The 15,390-nt window shown below is 43.2% G+C and overlaps 1 long non-coding RNA gene across 9 annotated transcripts in view; it reads left to right on the forward strand.

Moving 5' to 3' along the window:
- LOC101790713 (uncharacterized) overlaps positions 1 to 11,464 on the forward strand; it is a 36,567-nt gene extending 25,103 nt beyond the window's left edge. For 8 of the 9 annotated variants that reach the window (XR_011805852.1, XR_011805850.1, XR_011805849.1 and 5 more), the window contains 5 exons: positions 5,319 to 5,363; positions 7,412 to 7,519; positions 8,234 to 8,583; positions 9,913 to 10,137; positions 10,884 to 11,464. This is a non-coding gene — a long non-coding RNA (uncharacterized lncRNA). The remainder of the gene's footprint in view (positions 1 to 5,318; positions 5,364 to 7,411; positions 7,520 to 8,233; positions 8,584 to 9,912; positions 10,138 to 10,883) is intronic. The other variant, XR_011805853.1, reaches the window with a different exon arrangement.
- The last annotated feature ends 3,926 nt before the right edge of the window (positions 11,465 to 15,390 follow it).

The following is a 15,390-nucleotide window of genomic DNA, read 5'->3' on the forward strand; positions in this document are numbered from 1 at the left end:
GCAGAATTTAGTGCAGGGTGCTTTCCGTCCAAGTAAATGGCAAGACTGGACCCAAATTATGCCCACGTACACACGGAATATATGAGAAATCTTAAAGGCATTTGGATTCATTCAGGGAAGGCGAACCCTGCCCTGATTAAAGTGCAATAAAGCAGCAATTACTGTTGCCACTCCTTGGAAAAGGGGAAAAAGTCTTGGCTGGAAGAGCGGGTTTAGAGCAAAATTGACCAGTTGTGAGTTAGTTGCCAAGAGCTAGGTCTGAAATCAACCCCTGTCCGTGCTGTGCCTTTCTGCCTCTCCCCTTTTCTCTCTCAAAGAGGCCTTCAAGGCTGGCAAAGAGCAGGACCTGACCAGTCCCCTAATCAAATCAGCGAGCACAGAAAAGGTCAGAGCTGTTGCGGGAGAGCGTTGGCTTTCACAGGCTGTCACCGAAGGAGCCACAGAACATCACCTAGGAGCTCCTGGAACATTACAGAGGGAATTCAGCCCAAATCTGAGAGGGAAATCTGAATCGCCTCTTCACTCCGGGTGCTGCCGGGTGGTGTTTGTTCCTTCCTGACTATTTTTCAAAAACCTCTGTTGAAATTAAAGCCGCCTGGCTCTTTTCCACAAGCTGCTGGGATCACCAAATGTCCATCCCGGGCTACCCAGCTTCCACCTTCTTGGGGTGGAAGCTTTTATCAGACGGCTTGTGGATAATATCGAGGGCTGGAGTGGCTCCTCGTAGCCTGTTAGCCTGCACTAACATTTTTCTCCATCAACAGCTTCTTGACTAGGCTGTGACTTGAATTTCAAAGAGCCCGGTGACTGTGCTGTTTGCTTTGCCGAGATGGTTTTATTAGCGCTGCAGGATAAGGGGTAGGATCTTCAGAGGAATTTTTTTTGCCATCCAGTCTGGACGAGTAGAGCTGATCGAGGAACGAGCACTTCTGGGCTCCCTCGTTTGCTGTTCGGAGTCCTGAGGTTCAGTTCATTCGTCAAGTTTGAATTACCAAAGATGTTTTTCCTGTCATTTCGACATAATTTTGCTATTGCAGGCAGCTCCATCTCTCCCTGACTTCTTCTTTCCCCTGCAAATAGCCCTGGGAGGACAGGTCCCAGCCCCTTGCTTGGGTTTTTTTCTGCAAGACCAAGAGATGAGATCTGTGGAGAGAGCTCACCGTGTGATGTGGTAGGGCTCTGGAGCACCACGTTTAATTTTAGCCCGGATCCATCCCTTCCTTTCTCAAACAACAAGATTTTAAGTTCCTCTTCCCCCAGTGTCTTTGATCTCTTAACATCTGCCCGGGAGAAAAGGGGTGAAAAAGCAATTTGCTACACACGCCCAGGCTTTGAAAAAAAAACACACACATTGCATTTGGGATTTATTCAAATAAACCACAACATCAGAAATAAATGTAAGGCTCCGGAATTCACTTTGCATGATTAATACTTTTGAATATTTCCGTTTAACTTCCCAAGAAATGAGAACCTTTAGTTTCCTGCTCGATAGCCGCTGCGCGATGAAAGATGCTGAAATTGGATGTTACAGGTCATGGAATTGTATTTATGTACCCATTTCATGCTTCAGAAAGCCGCCCGCTTCAAATGTAAGCCTTGATTAGGGGAAAATGCTGCCTATCAAAATAAATAAATAAAGGGGCTGCTCTTCTTCTCCCTGGCAGAGACGTGGACGTGGAGGCAAAGGAGGAGAGGGAGCATCTAAATGCCAGCTGGGGTCTTTAATTTATCCCCATTGCCACTGCTGCTACAAACTTTTACAGAGGCTGAGCCTTTTGGGGATGATTTTAGGGCTCTGTAAGGATGCGTGGTGCTTGTGAAATGGGATGGAGAAATATCTGACTTTCTGTCAAACCTCTGTGAAGTATTTCCTAGGGTCTGGGTTGGCAGCACGTCGCCGTAATATCGGCCACGTCTTCGTTCGATCACACTTGCTGTGCTTTTTTTTCCCCAATTTTGCGTGATTTCAGGTTCCTGAAAATTCATTTGGAGCAAGAATGTCAAACCAGGTGGTTATTTCAGCATTAAAATGCATCGGGCAAAATCACGCCACTTTTGAGGCATGATCACCTTTACTTTAAAACTTATTTTTGTCTTAGGAACAACATCTTTGGAAACGATCGCATACAAAGGCCTTAAAGGGAGGTAAAAAATGCTAAAATACAAAATCAGCCGAAAACTTAACAGCAATACTTCACAGCTTGCTCGTCGGCATATGGATGAGGAGGAACAATGTGTGAAGAGCCTGGCTCATTCTTTCCAGAAGAGGTTTACCCAGAGAGACCCGCCGGCACCGTCCGGAATCCCTAATGCAATCAGCATCCTCAGCCCTGCCTTTCAGCCTGCTTCTGGAAGTGGGATAAACTCAGAAAGCAAATTTTTTCCCTCTGATAGCAGTCTGAAACTCTCCTTTAGAAGGATCCCAGCACTATTTAGTGACTGTGGATTGAGTTTTCCTGGCTGGTGTCCCCTGTGTCCTGTGATGCTCAAGGTCTGGCTTTGCTGGGAGGTGCTGGTGCTGGTGCCAGGGGAGCTTTTTGCCAAAAAACATGGATTTTAATGTGAGAGGTTTCTTTTAATGTTCCTTTCTCTTCTGAAAATGGTAAGGGCTCTGAAGTAAAACAATGCCACACAGTGTTGAAACGGGAAAAAAATGACTTCTGTATCTACTTGGGTTATGCATCTGCTATTATTCACCACGTAGCTGCATCACCGCCTCATCTTGCCCAAAAGAGGCATCTACCGCCTCTCTGATTCATTTCTGAATCAAAAATCACTTATAAAAAAGAAAAGAAGGGATATAACAAGGGCGTTCAGAATAGGAAACAAAGCGCTGTAGTAGCTGACGCCTAGCAAGAACCTCCCCTTGAAATTATGATAATTCTTCTCCTTTTAGGTAACAGAAACAGTCCCATTGGTGTCTCAAGGCTGGAAACCTCAAAGAAATGACAAATTCCAAATCTCCAGGCAGGGATGAGCAAGAAAGATATTTTTTGCAATAATTTAGAGCCCTGTTTAATAAGCATCTTGCCAAAAATCTTGTATTCAAGGGGCGAACATGCTGTGATGGAAAGGGAAAAGGTGATTTCTTGCTTCTTACTGTGTTCGTCCTTGTGGCTCGCTTTTGTCCTTGCTTTGTCCTTTGGCCTGCTCAGGCTGTGTTTCAGAAGTCCACGAGCATTTCCATCCCAAACTATTGGAAGAAGGTATAGGAGATGGGGTTTCTTGTTATTTTTGAGACACGGATAGCAACCCTGAGGCTACCCCTCCACTCCTGAAGTCAAAAAGGTATTTATTTCCAAACTGAAAACATGATTTTATTTTTTTTTTATATGATCTCAGTGACCTCTGACCAGCACGAGTGGCTGAAGGACGGATTCATTTCCGAGCTACTTCTTTATGAGCGATTGAGAGAGCATGGGAAGCACCGTGCAGGAATGAAAATGCTTGGCGTTGGAGGAAGCACAAGAAGGTTACAAGAAAAAGAACATATTTTTATAGGACATATTTTTATATTAAGGACATATTTTTATATTAAAATTAGGGGCACTGCACAGGTGCTGATCCTGGTGATAAACCACAGAGCCCTGGGTGCCCGCGTGTGGATTATCGTGCTGGTGGTTATTCAGAAAAAGGCCTCACCTCCTGCATCACCAAAAATTCTTTGCCTTGCCCATCACCTTCACCTATTAATATTTCCAGCGCCTACCAAAAAGTTAGAGTAACTCCACCGTCACTTAGGAAATTAATTAACTGCTTATTGTTATTAACAATTTCTATGTTGGTCGAGTCTCGGAGCTTGACTGGGACCGTGGATTAATTCTCCATCACGTTAAGTACACGGTGAAACGATGGTGCTGTCACGAGGAATTTATAGTTTGGATCATCTGAGCATGCATTGTACTCTAAAGCCATTTTTCAGTTGTGCCCTTCGTTACTGCTCAATAAGAGGCATTTAAGAGCAATAACAGCCCATCGCCAGGAACAAAGTTAATAGGGGCGATGAATGATCTTCTGATTGCATCTTCTGAATTTATGATGTGGAAGAAACTCTCCGCCGAAGCATGTCAATAGAGATGACATGTTTTCCTTCCAAATGCCACCCGCAGTAGTTCCGCACCTTCCAGAGCTGTGTGGACACCGAAAAATGCAGCTGGGTGCTTGAGTGATGCGTGCGATTGGCAGGCTGCGCTTCTTGGGCAAACCCATTACAGCAAATCCACAGGACGGCACCAAAAATGATGAATGGATGAGCTGCTTATTTATGAGCCAAGTGCACCAGAAGATAAATATCCGCGTGGTAGCTTGATTAAATGGTGTCTAAACAGTGTAAGTGGAAGATGATGTATCTCCGGAAGGAGGGGCTGCATGGAAATGAAGAGGTGATATTGTCTTCGGTGTAGCGTTTAGAGGGACAATAAATGGATGTGGTGCTGGGCTCTGTGTGACGAGGAAGTGGAAATGAAGTAGCGTGGAGTAGTTGCTTTCTGAGTGGCACTGTGTCCTTTATGATCTGGGAAGGGATGGACTAGCATGAAATGGTTGTGTCCCCTTCCTTCCCCCGTGGTAGAGCAAATCGGAGATGTTTGGGGCTCTGCCACTTTACAGGGATTACGGTAGGTGATGTGAAGACAATTAACTTAAAAGGCTGAGTCATGGCTAGTCAAGTCATGGATAACTTGTCTTTCAAAATACTGAAACGTGGATTAACCAAAGAACTGTGGTTTGCACTATATAAAATACGTACTGCCCTTGCCTCCTAACTAAATGTTTATTTTCTCCTCTCCTTTCCACTGAGTAGGTTGGTCTTGATCACGAGACTGCTAATAAAAAACCTGCGGCAGCTTGAAGGCATGAACAAGGTGCTCATAGATGGCTCAGGAATTTAAAAAGAGAACAAAAATTTGGAAAAAAAAAAAACAAAAAAAAAAACACAACTCTTCTGCCTTTGTGGCTTTGTTGGAGTTGGCACAGAATATGTCCCGCACCAGAGCCAAGTGGTGCTGGGAGGTGGAGTAGGAAACTGTGAATTTCCCCACAATGGCTCACCCAGGCCCAATTTTCTCATTAACCCTTCTTACTGGACACCTTTACCTATGAACTCTCTTAAATTCAGTAGCTCACACAGCAGATATTTAAAGCCCTTTTGTGCAGCTGGCTTAGTTCGTAGCCACGGTGACCCAGTGGCTATTTATTATTATTTTATTTTATTTTTTCTAGAGCCATGAAGTCAGTCTTTATTCACATTTTCACAGAGCTGAGTGCTACAGATTTATTTTCTTTTCCTTTTACATCATTTTTTTTCTCCCTCACTCCAGATTCTCTTGCAGACAGCATCCTGAGTGACATAATGCTGCCACGAGGTGAGGATCTTACACACAGCTGTGTGCACTCTGCACTGTAATGCAGCCCCGCTGTCAACAGACTGCAGTGTCTGCTCAGGTTCGGGCCATGTGGTTACACTGCACAGCCCTTAGAAATAAAGAAAATTGTAAAGAAAGAAAGAAAGATGTGAAATAGTGTGCCTGACTGGGATTTTTGCCAGGGCATTACCAGCATAATCACAAAATGGCCCCATGAAGATGCTGGTGAGCGTAACCTGGTTGGGAGTGCTGTCCTGCTCAAGTATTCTAAATTAGTGACTGAAGGTTTCGAGACGTGAGGAATTTGGGCCTAAAAGATGATTTTTAGAAAGTTATAACTGCCGAATGAGAATGCTTAGGGGGAAATTGTCGCCTCAGTTTGTGCTTGATGGCAACAACTTCGTTACCCGTGAGGTTCCTACAAGGGATGGCACCTAATTTTTGCAGGAGAACAGCAGAATGTGTCCTTTAAAACCTCATTTTGGTAGAACCGACCTCTTTTTAGGCTCAAATTAGTGAGGATTTATATAGGAAAAAAAGTTATTGCGAGAGGTGAACTGGGAAGGAAGTAATAAAAAATAATGTGGTAAAAATCACATTTCTTACAACCGACACAAGCTTAGCAAACAGAAGGATTATTGACATAGTACGGAGGTTTAGAGATTGATATTCTATTTCCATCCCGGATGCATTTTCTGTTTAAAATTAAATTTTGATTCGCCTGCGGTTGATTTGATTTGAAACCAGCTTAGGAAAAAAAACAAAAAACTTTGACTTTGTAAATAGAAACCCAGCTGGTTCAGGTGCTAACCACAGCCATGAATAGAGAGGATCTTTTCTTTTGGAAACAAAATTTCTCCGTTCTTCTCAGGAGAAAGGATGGCCTGGTGGTGAATCTCTCTGCACAAAATGAAAATTGGGCTGAATCTGATGAACTGGAAAATAAACGGGCTTCATCCTGAGTGCCCAGAGGCCTGCAGCGTGTTAGGCTCCTCGCATTATGCCCAGTTGTGACCCCCACATGAAAACACTTTATAGAGGCTTCGAATACCATCACGGGAGATGGGGAAGAAAGACATTGAGATCCCAATTCACCTTTTTTTATAGATTTAGGAAGAATTCAGAGCATCAGGCTACAGGAACATACCCGTTGCTATGGGGGTGGGAGTAGGCCTCGAGGCCCTGCTCTTGCGCTGAAGCGAGGCACCACAGAGCAGGAGCCCGCTCCAGCGTGAGGTACCAAAAGGATTATAACTCATTGCCTCGTGGTTAAAACACCACAAAAAAAAGCATCCCTGCCTTCTGGCTTCGTCCTTCATGTTGATGTTTGCTGGAGGGCAGTCCCTGAAGAATGGCGTGGACTCACCTCAGCCAAATCGGGGCTGGAAACCTGGCTTATTTTACTTCGTGCTTTCTGGCAGGCTCAGGAGTTTATTTTTTTCCCTGTCTATGGTTCTGGCTTTAGAGATGAGATCCAGGAGATGCCTCCCAGAGCAGGCTGGAGCTGCTTTACAGCTCAGGGGCTCTCAGCTTTCCCTCCACATCAAGCAGGAGCTCAGCTGCCTGCTGCAGGCTTGGGTTTCCACTCCGGGGGCCCAAGCCTTTGGAAGTTATTAAAAAGATTTTGATCATTCCTGGCCCTGACGGCTTTGCAGCCAAAAATCCGGGGAGATAATAGGTGAACAAACTGTTCTCTGCAGTAAAGCTCCTGCTTCCTTTCGTGTCCCACTGCACACATGCACAGCAAACAACCAGGACAGCGAGGAGGGTTACCAGGGGATGCTGTGCCTGCAGGGCGTTTAATATTGTATGAAAACCCTCCGTTCCCCATCGTATTTTGCAGCAGAAGACATTCAGGGCTTTTATCCATTCCCTTATATTCCTCCAAATATTATTCTTGACAGTTATGCCTAGTTTAAGTCTAAAAGATTTAGCAGTGAATCTTTAATATTATTTAAGCAGATTACTCAATTTCAATCGTAAAATCAAAATCAATGCAAAGGATAAATCCTAGAACTGAGACTAAACTCATATATAATTCCATGTAGTCCTGGGACATTGGTAGAAATAGGATCTGCGTGAACCCAGGAGGAAATGCAAGGACGCGAGGTCTTTACAGGAGCAATTTGCATCGGTACCACTTGATCCAAAGCCAGGTAAACGCGAAGGCAAGTCATTAAACTTTGAATTACAGCCCAGTGAATGCGGTTCTTATGCAGAGGTATCTTTTCCTACTAAAAATTTACTAATTTCATAAACTAACTAGGACTTATCCAGCATGATTACCAGATTATTGTTATAATTGTGTCAATAATTTAAGGCATTTACATTGAATTGCCAATTAATCAGATAACCAAACTGTCAAAGACGTGAAATTATGAGTTTAGCACATGAAATTCATGGTTAACTTCTGCAAATGCTGACTGGGAAAGTGCAGAAGAGATGACTTTTCCTTAGCGACCTTGTAATCGAAATATAGACTCTTCTGGGCTCCTGTACTAGTGGGTATGGGGTTGGCTCCCTTCCCAGATGAAGCACTGCTCTCGGGAGATCTGGGTTTGATTTCTGCTCCTATCCCTGCTTTGCCAAGTGCTATTGGCTAAGTAATTTCACCTCTCTGACCCTCATTTTTTTTTGTGTGTGTGAAAACTGGAATAACAATAGTACCGATACTGATTGCGGTTATTAATCATCTGGGTTCTTGGGATGGCAAACATTGTAAGAAGGGGCTCCAGTGAGATTTATGGTGAAATTCACTTAGAGCTTGAATTAGGAAATTAGTAAGTGCGACTTCAACGGAATGTTCTCATTCATTTGAACATAAAGAAATACCTGAATGTCTTTTTTTTTTTTTTTTTTTTTTTTAATAGAAAACCCACAGACAAAAGAGGAAGGAAGAAGTAGAGCCAGCTTGCTCCCAGCCAGCCTAGGGAACGTGTTGTGAAAAAAGTTGTGTCTGTTGGCACTCAAATGCAAGCAGGTTTTCTTGACAGCCAGCTGCCTTTGTTAGGATGGGTGCTGTGTTTAAGGATCGTAGCCTCCTAAAGCCTTGAGAGGTGGAAAGTTCAGCCTTCCTTCTGCATTTCTCTATATTTCAGGCTGCAGTTTAGCTGCCATCATCTCTACCTGTACTAACACACATTTCACTAGAGGATGCTCCTTTTCAGCAGGTTGTGTGCTGGAAGTTCTGGGTTACGAGCTTCACGGAAGAAATGAGCGGGTATGAATGTAGCAAATGTCAAAAGGAAAGCCTCAAAAATGCATTTCGACACATACCGTGTGATTTTGAAGTAGTTATCTCTATCTTACCACTATACTTCGTGCTCGGTCCTTGGCAAATTTTCCAGCACTTGCTGGAAGCTCAGTTTCTTTCGGAAACTGTCTGCCTCCGTTTGATTTAAATAGAGCTGCACCTCGTTGTTCATCACTGTTGCAAACTCACTCTTTAAAGTTCACAAGAGAGCTGCCATTCGTCAGGAGCTCCGCTCTTCATCAGGATCCCGAATGCGCCCGTTAGGCTTAGGATAGGAAAAAAAAACCCTTAAATGACCTAAATTACAGGACTGAGAGCCAGGAAATTATTAAGCAAGCTGCTCTGTTGATTAATGGGGAAAAAAAAGTACTTGTCACAATCAGATAGGTCAGCTGATGGGCAGAAAAGATATGGGGATGGCTTAGCAAGCTATTTCTCTCTCCAAAACCAATGTCAAACAATACTGCATTATTACATTCACCTTTCAGAAAGCTTCATGCATTTTACCAGCCATGCATGTTTTCTTCTCCACTTAGTGCAGCATCTGGTTTTGAAAACATCACGTGTTTGTTGCAGAGAATTAGATTCCTATTTTTCATCCTCAGTGTGCTTCTGTGGGTTTGCCACACCTGCAGAGAAATAATGCTCGCTGAAATGAAATACTTTCAGAGCAGTAAAATTGCATCTTCCCAACACAGACAGCTACAAGTCGAATTAAATTGATCATTAAGGCTTTAATTTGGGGTTTTTACAACAGTGTACAGTTTCAGTAGCACAACACGGGCTGCATCCTTGGTCAGAAGAAAAGCTGTCAGAGAATAATGCTGAGCAAGGCACTCTCTGCATTGCCACCTCCCGAGGGAGAAGGAAACAAGGATCTTTGCAAACTTTGCCAAGCTGGTAGGGGAAAGTGATGAAAAAGTTCACAGTTTAGGCAGCAAAATCTAATTAGCTGCAAACCTCATCTCTCAAGCACTCAGGCAGCTTCGAGATGATTCAAGGGCACTACTGCTGCTGAGTGTCAGGAGGAGCACTTCTGGCAAAAAAAAATAGCTCCGTGCCGAGTGTTTCTCCCCAGGAAGAGGACTTTGGCTGGTGTTTGGCTCAGGAAACGAATAGGGTTAAAAAGGATGAGCTTGCAGAAAGCCTCCAAAGAGGAAGTTTCCAGTTCTGGAGAAGAATATGTAATTCTCATGACTTTGATCGAAGCAATTGAGGCAGAGTTTTGCTTCCTGATTGCTCTTGAATGAAAAAATTGGCTTAGCCCTTGACATTTTTTGATTTTTTATTTTTTAGATTTTATTTGCAGATGGAAATGATACACGTTGAGAGAGAGATCATCTCCTGGCAGTACCTGAGGTGGCTATACCAGCTCTGCGTGGCCATGCTGAGATTCATTAGATACTTTCCTGTAAAACAACCTGCAAACCCTTTGAACCAAAGGTGCTGCTGTGCATCAAAGCTGAATTGTTAAGATATCTGCTGGAATGGGGATGGTTTGCTGCGACTGCCATCAGAAATGTGAGCAAATCTTCTGGGAGGCATTCTGAAATGGTCCATTTAATTCTCAAATATCCCGTACCATCTAGAGCAGTGCCTGGGAGAGCCTGGGGAATTGCTGGCTCCGCTTTTCAGAAACTAGGTCTGCTTGTGTGCTCAGCTCTTCAGAAAGAAGCGACAGGCATCTTGCGGCACTGGGGCTAAAGAGTAGATCTGTGCAGCAGCACAGAAGTTGTTAAACAGAGTGATTTCTTTAAAGGCAGTGGTGGTGGTGCTCAATATCCTGAACTACAGTAAAGCTGTAGCCTGAAAATGTGACTTCTTGCAGATGGAGTACCATGAGATAGCCAGGAAAAGGAAAAGGAAAAGGAAAAAGAAAAAGAGACAAAGAAAAAGGAAAAGAAAAGAAAAAAAAGAAAAAGAAAAAGAAAAAGCAGACTATGTCCTCTAAGTAAATCAAGTTCACTTCTGCAGTTACAAAAAGAGAAGGGAAGTCTAAGTGCATCAGTGAGAAATGCCCGAAAAAAGGTGTAAAAAGGGGATAAAAAGATTTGGATGGGATAAACAAGTAAGTGTCACCAGTAAGAAGACATCTTAGCACCAGCTAAGAGACTTTCAGGTGTCACAAAGAGGTGTTTTAAGCATTACAGTGCACTGAAGAAAAGCCTGGTCTTTGTTAAGTAGGTGGTACAGCAGTAAAACAGCAGAAATTTTTATATAAAATTAAAATTCAATGTCTTTACATTTATTTGTTTGTTTGTTTGAAGGTCTGCAACCATTACCGAACGTGCTTACGTGCTTCCTTATGGGTGACATCAATTCCTTGCTGCGCTGGAGTTAAATAGGTGCTGGCTAATGAGTTATTGATCATTTGATGGAAAGTGAGGGGTTGAAGAGACTGACATCGTGGAAGGATAACCCTCTGCCTGCTGAATTCACATAGCCATCACTCACAGGGTTATCAAAGTCAGATATCAAAAAAAACCTTCCTGGGTCATTTAATCTGCCTGCCCTAAATATGGCTGGTCCAGGAAAAGGATAAAAAAATGTTGTTTGTAAAGTTGAAATGTTCCATGTGAATACGTATGTTTGGAGGAAGAAATGAATAAATACGCAAAACTGAAAGGAAATGGTTATATTTGACTTTCTCGTTCTGTTTTCCATTCCAACTTTTGTTTTGTTACTACACTGACCTTGTAAAAATGAGTATGTTGATTTCACAGAAAAACCTAATTTTCATTCTGTCGTTGCAGTGCTCTGAATTCGGGTGGTTTGCAATCTGCATTATGACAATCTTATTTCACCTTTGGAAAAAAAAATAAAAAATAAAGCGCAGGAGTGCAGCACATCTCTCTGAAAACAGAGTTATTATTTTCTAGTCAGGGCCACTTAAAAACTCTCCGTCTACTCTCTTTTTAAAGTCCTTTTCCAATGGGAAAGACTAGGTTTTTAACCACAAGAACATTTTGAAGAAGAAGCTCACGTGTGTAAGAAGCTGCAGACGTTCCCTACTGAATAACCGATGTGATTTTCTATTCGTTTTGCTGGTTAGTCTATAGCTCCTGTGCTGACATGTAATTCACACAGGAAGCCTGAGTACCTCTTATTTTGAGAAAAACAGGCATTTCTAGCGCTGGGATTTTCGTGCCCTTGCAGAACACCTAGAACCAATGCAGATGCAGGTGCTTAAAAATCAAGAGGGCTAAATATGAGGAACAAAACTCATTATTATCTTAAAATAAGATCTGGAGGGTAAGTCCTTCTGCTCAATGCCTGGAGAGGCACAGGAGAGCAGGGAGGCTCTGAAGAGAGGTTCGGGATCGGCAGCAGACACCCCAACCCATCCCATTTTTTTCAGCTCCCTGGAACAAAACACGAGCTGCTCCAGGCTGCTGAAAACGTCGTTTTCCAGCTTTTTAAAAGGATTTATCTGCGATGTCCAATTAAGGTATACAGTCTTAAAAAGGCAGTTTGAGGGAGTTGATGCCTAATTCTCATGCACATTTAGTTTTGCTTTTGTTTGAGTGGGTGACTGAGAGAAAACAGTTCCGTGAGCTCGTTTCAAACTCAAATCACCTCTTGGTATTTTTTTTTTATTATTGAAATATAAGCCCCTACCAGAGGATGTGCCCAGGTTTTTAAACGGAGTGGAGCATTTGGGAAAGGAGGAGAATGGTCTCAAATTAGCCTACTGAAAGATTAAATGGAAAAATAAATTAAAATTAAGAAGGAAAAAAAAAAAAAAGGTAAAAATCAGGAGTTCATTTAAGCTTGCCCGCAGGCAGTTTTCTCTTGGGGGTGTGTTATTCCAAAAGGCAATCTAGAGAGAAACACGAGCTGCTCTTGAACATTTCCTTTAGTGCAGGACGTGAGATAAACACATGTTTGCCTGAGACTATCAGCTTGAATTTTCTTTTTCTCTTAAAATGATCCTTGATTCTAGATGTGAAGATGTAAAAGATGTAAATCTATCAAAAGATGTGAAGAGATGTAAAGAAATACACAAAACTAATGTGCTTTTTAACCAATATAGATGATTCTCAGTCAATACTGTCAATTCCAAGTGGAACTGAAGCCTGGGTCTGACCCATCCCAATCCACTGCTGCCAATGACAAGATCTTTATGCGGTAACTTCAGTCACTGCTAGCTCTAAACTCATGGCCAGGAAAAAAAATCTCTGTTTATCTCTTTTAACTACACAGGTAATACAGAGCAAATAAGCTTCTAACTCCATTAAATGCCTATTTGCCTACCTAGAGGAAATAAATTCAGGTCTAGGGTCAGCTGTGATAGGTAGTTGAAGAGTTATTTTTGCTCACGCTTGGTTATCTCACCTGTGGGTTTAGCATAAACCTGTATCTCTCCTGTTCTTCAGAATAAGATGATTTTGTCAGGGCCATGAGCATAAATAAAACAATTTGTGTGCTGCGCTCGGGATATCCGGTGAAACAAACGCAAATGTATTTATTTTTTTTCTATTAAAATCACATTTGGAAATATCAAAAAGCGTTTTTTTTTCTGGCTTGTTTATTAAGCCAAGTGGGAAATAATCACCTCGGAGCACTCGTTTTTGAGTCCAAGTCCCTCGGAAGGGCCCTCACGGTTATTTGTGTTGTTGTTATCAGGTTAACGAGCTGATGGTGTTTGCCTAGCTGGAGCTTTGAACGTTATCAGCCTTGAAACCTAGGAAGGCTCACTGCTCTGAGGGCATGTGAGGCTGGCTGGCAACTGTTTCATCATGAAAGAACAGCTCTGTCTGCCCCACACCCTTCGTTTTCAAGCAGGGTAATTGCTTGTGTCCATTAAAGAGGCATAAATTTGTATATCTGAGGAAAACACACTCACCTTGCTGAAGGCCTTGGGTTGGTAGGCAAACGTTTCCGTGGAGTATTTGAAATTTGGGTAGCGAAGTCATCATTACACAAGAAGATCAACCTAGGGCGAATCTTTCCGAACTGTTAACTTTTCCTTTTTCCCCTAAAAAAAATAAAAGCATTAGCTGGTTCAGAGCACAAAACACTTTAGAGAAGGCTACATCAAACCCTGTGAACTGTGCGTGCCACCAGCCCGAGAAATAAACCCAACTTTATAGCCCTGGAAAAAAACAAGGTCCTTTCCAGGCAGGTGAGGGGTATTTTACCAAAGTGTTAACTATACAGGAGAGTACAAGTGAGGACGGGAGTGCTCTGCCTGCTATTACATTTCTCAAGAGCACATTAGAAGAGGATGCATCTCTGCTATCATGACACGGGACCACGTCTGGAGCAGAGATGCGGCAGAGCCCAGGCGATGCTCTCCTGCTTGCCTTTCTCCTAAGAACGGCAGGTGAGACGGTGCTAAAAGCATTTCGAAGTGCTTTGGTAGGCATCTTCTGCTTCTTCCTCACCTCCAGGGCCGTGACCCTGTCAGGGAAGGAAATTAGATTTGTTTGACAGGATTTGTTCCTCAGAACAACACAGTAGCTGTCTCCTTGTTCCTCTCCTAAGTGTTTGGCAAAATGCTGTAGCCCTGACCGTGCCCACGGCATCTGACAAAACAGCCAGGTTTTCTGATGTTTTCTGAGGCCAGAAAGCATCAGAAAGCCCTGGCCATCCCAAAGGATTCCTGACCCAACACGTGCGATTAATACCCTGCTTTTCCCAGCTGATGCAGAGAGTCACGAGCAGCTGCTGCTCTTGACCAAAAAAATAAAAAAAAAATAAAAAAAATGCAGTGGCTCATTTAGGAAAATAACCTTTTATTTCCTTTTTCCTGCACGGCCGCTGCTGAAGGAATTAACCTCAATCCATCGGCTCTTTGCTGGAGTTTCTGCTGAGTCACACCTGCCCTTTCCGTGCAAGGTCCACGCAGACTCTGTCCGAGGATTAAACACAAATTCATCCCCCTGAACCTAACGTCTAGCACTTGGCACACTCTGGATTCCAGCTGGAATTAAGACTTGAGCAGCTCGAGTGGCGATGACGGATGGTCTCCTCTTGTTAGTAAACACTTCCAGTATTTCAGACCTCCCTGCAGCCCTTCACGTTGTCAGCCGTGAGATATTGCCTCCCGCTTGAAAGAGTGCCAGCGAAGCTTTAGGGATGGCTGTCGTTCCTCCACGAGGGACACCCACAAAGGACAGGCCTAGGAAAATATATCTCTCTATATATGCCTCTCATCCCTGCAGCCCATGAAGGTCACTTTCTCCCCAGTCCTGTTCAATACTGGTCTGTAGAAAGGTAGCTTGATCAAAAAGGTCAGTTCAGCCCAAGAGCTGTCCTTTCTGTCTGATCACAAGGTGTCAGCTAAAAACCTGAAACAATTTCTGGCCTCTCTGTTTGCCAAGAAATGCCACCTTACCTTGTACATACCCCTCTCACCTCTTTTCTGAACCTCAGCCATGCGTCATTCGAGCTATCAGTCATTCATAAACTGATTAAGAAGGACGTGCTTAGACATCAATAAGAAAATACCTCAGCCTGCCCTCCCCTGGGTGCTTCAATACTTCTCTGAAGCCTTCTGAAGCAAGGGCAAGACCTCAGTCTTTCTCTTCAGCTTCCGTAATGGTCTGGGTTCAAGATGCTAAAGGATCTGCTGATGTTCCTAGGTGAGGACTGAGAAAGATCAGCTAATTTCTCGGGTCTTTCTTTTCTTCTGTCTTTTCTTCAGGACTTTTAAAGCATCAAGTCCACTCCTTTGACCTGCCTGCCAACACCAGCTGGTGTCTACAGTTCAAAACCACGTCTTACCGAGACTGAATATTCAATTAAATAAAGTTTTTTACCCTTTATTCC

This window comes from Anas platyrhynchos, chromosome Z, assembly GCF_047663525.1.
Source record: "Anas platyrhynchos isolate ZD024472 breed Pekin duck chromosome Z, IASCAAS_PekinDuck_T2T, whole genome shotgun sequence".
Taxonomy (NCBI): domain Eukaryota; kingdom Metazoa; phylum Chordata; class Aves; order Anseriformes; family Anatidae; genus Anas; species Anas platyrhynchos.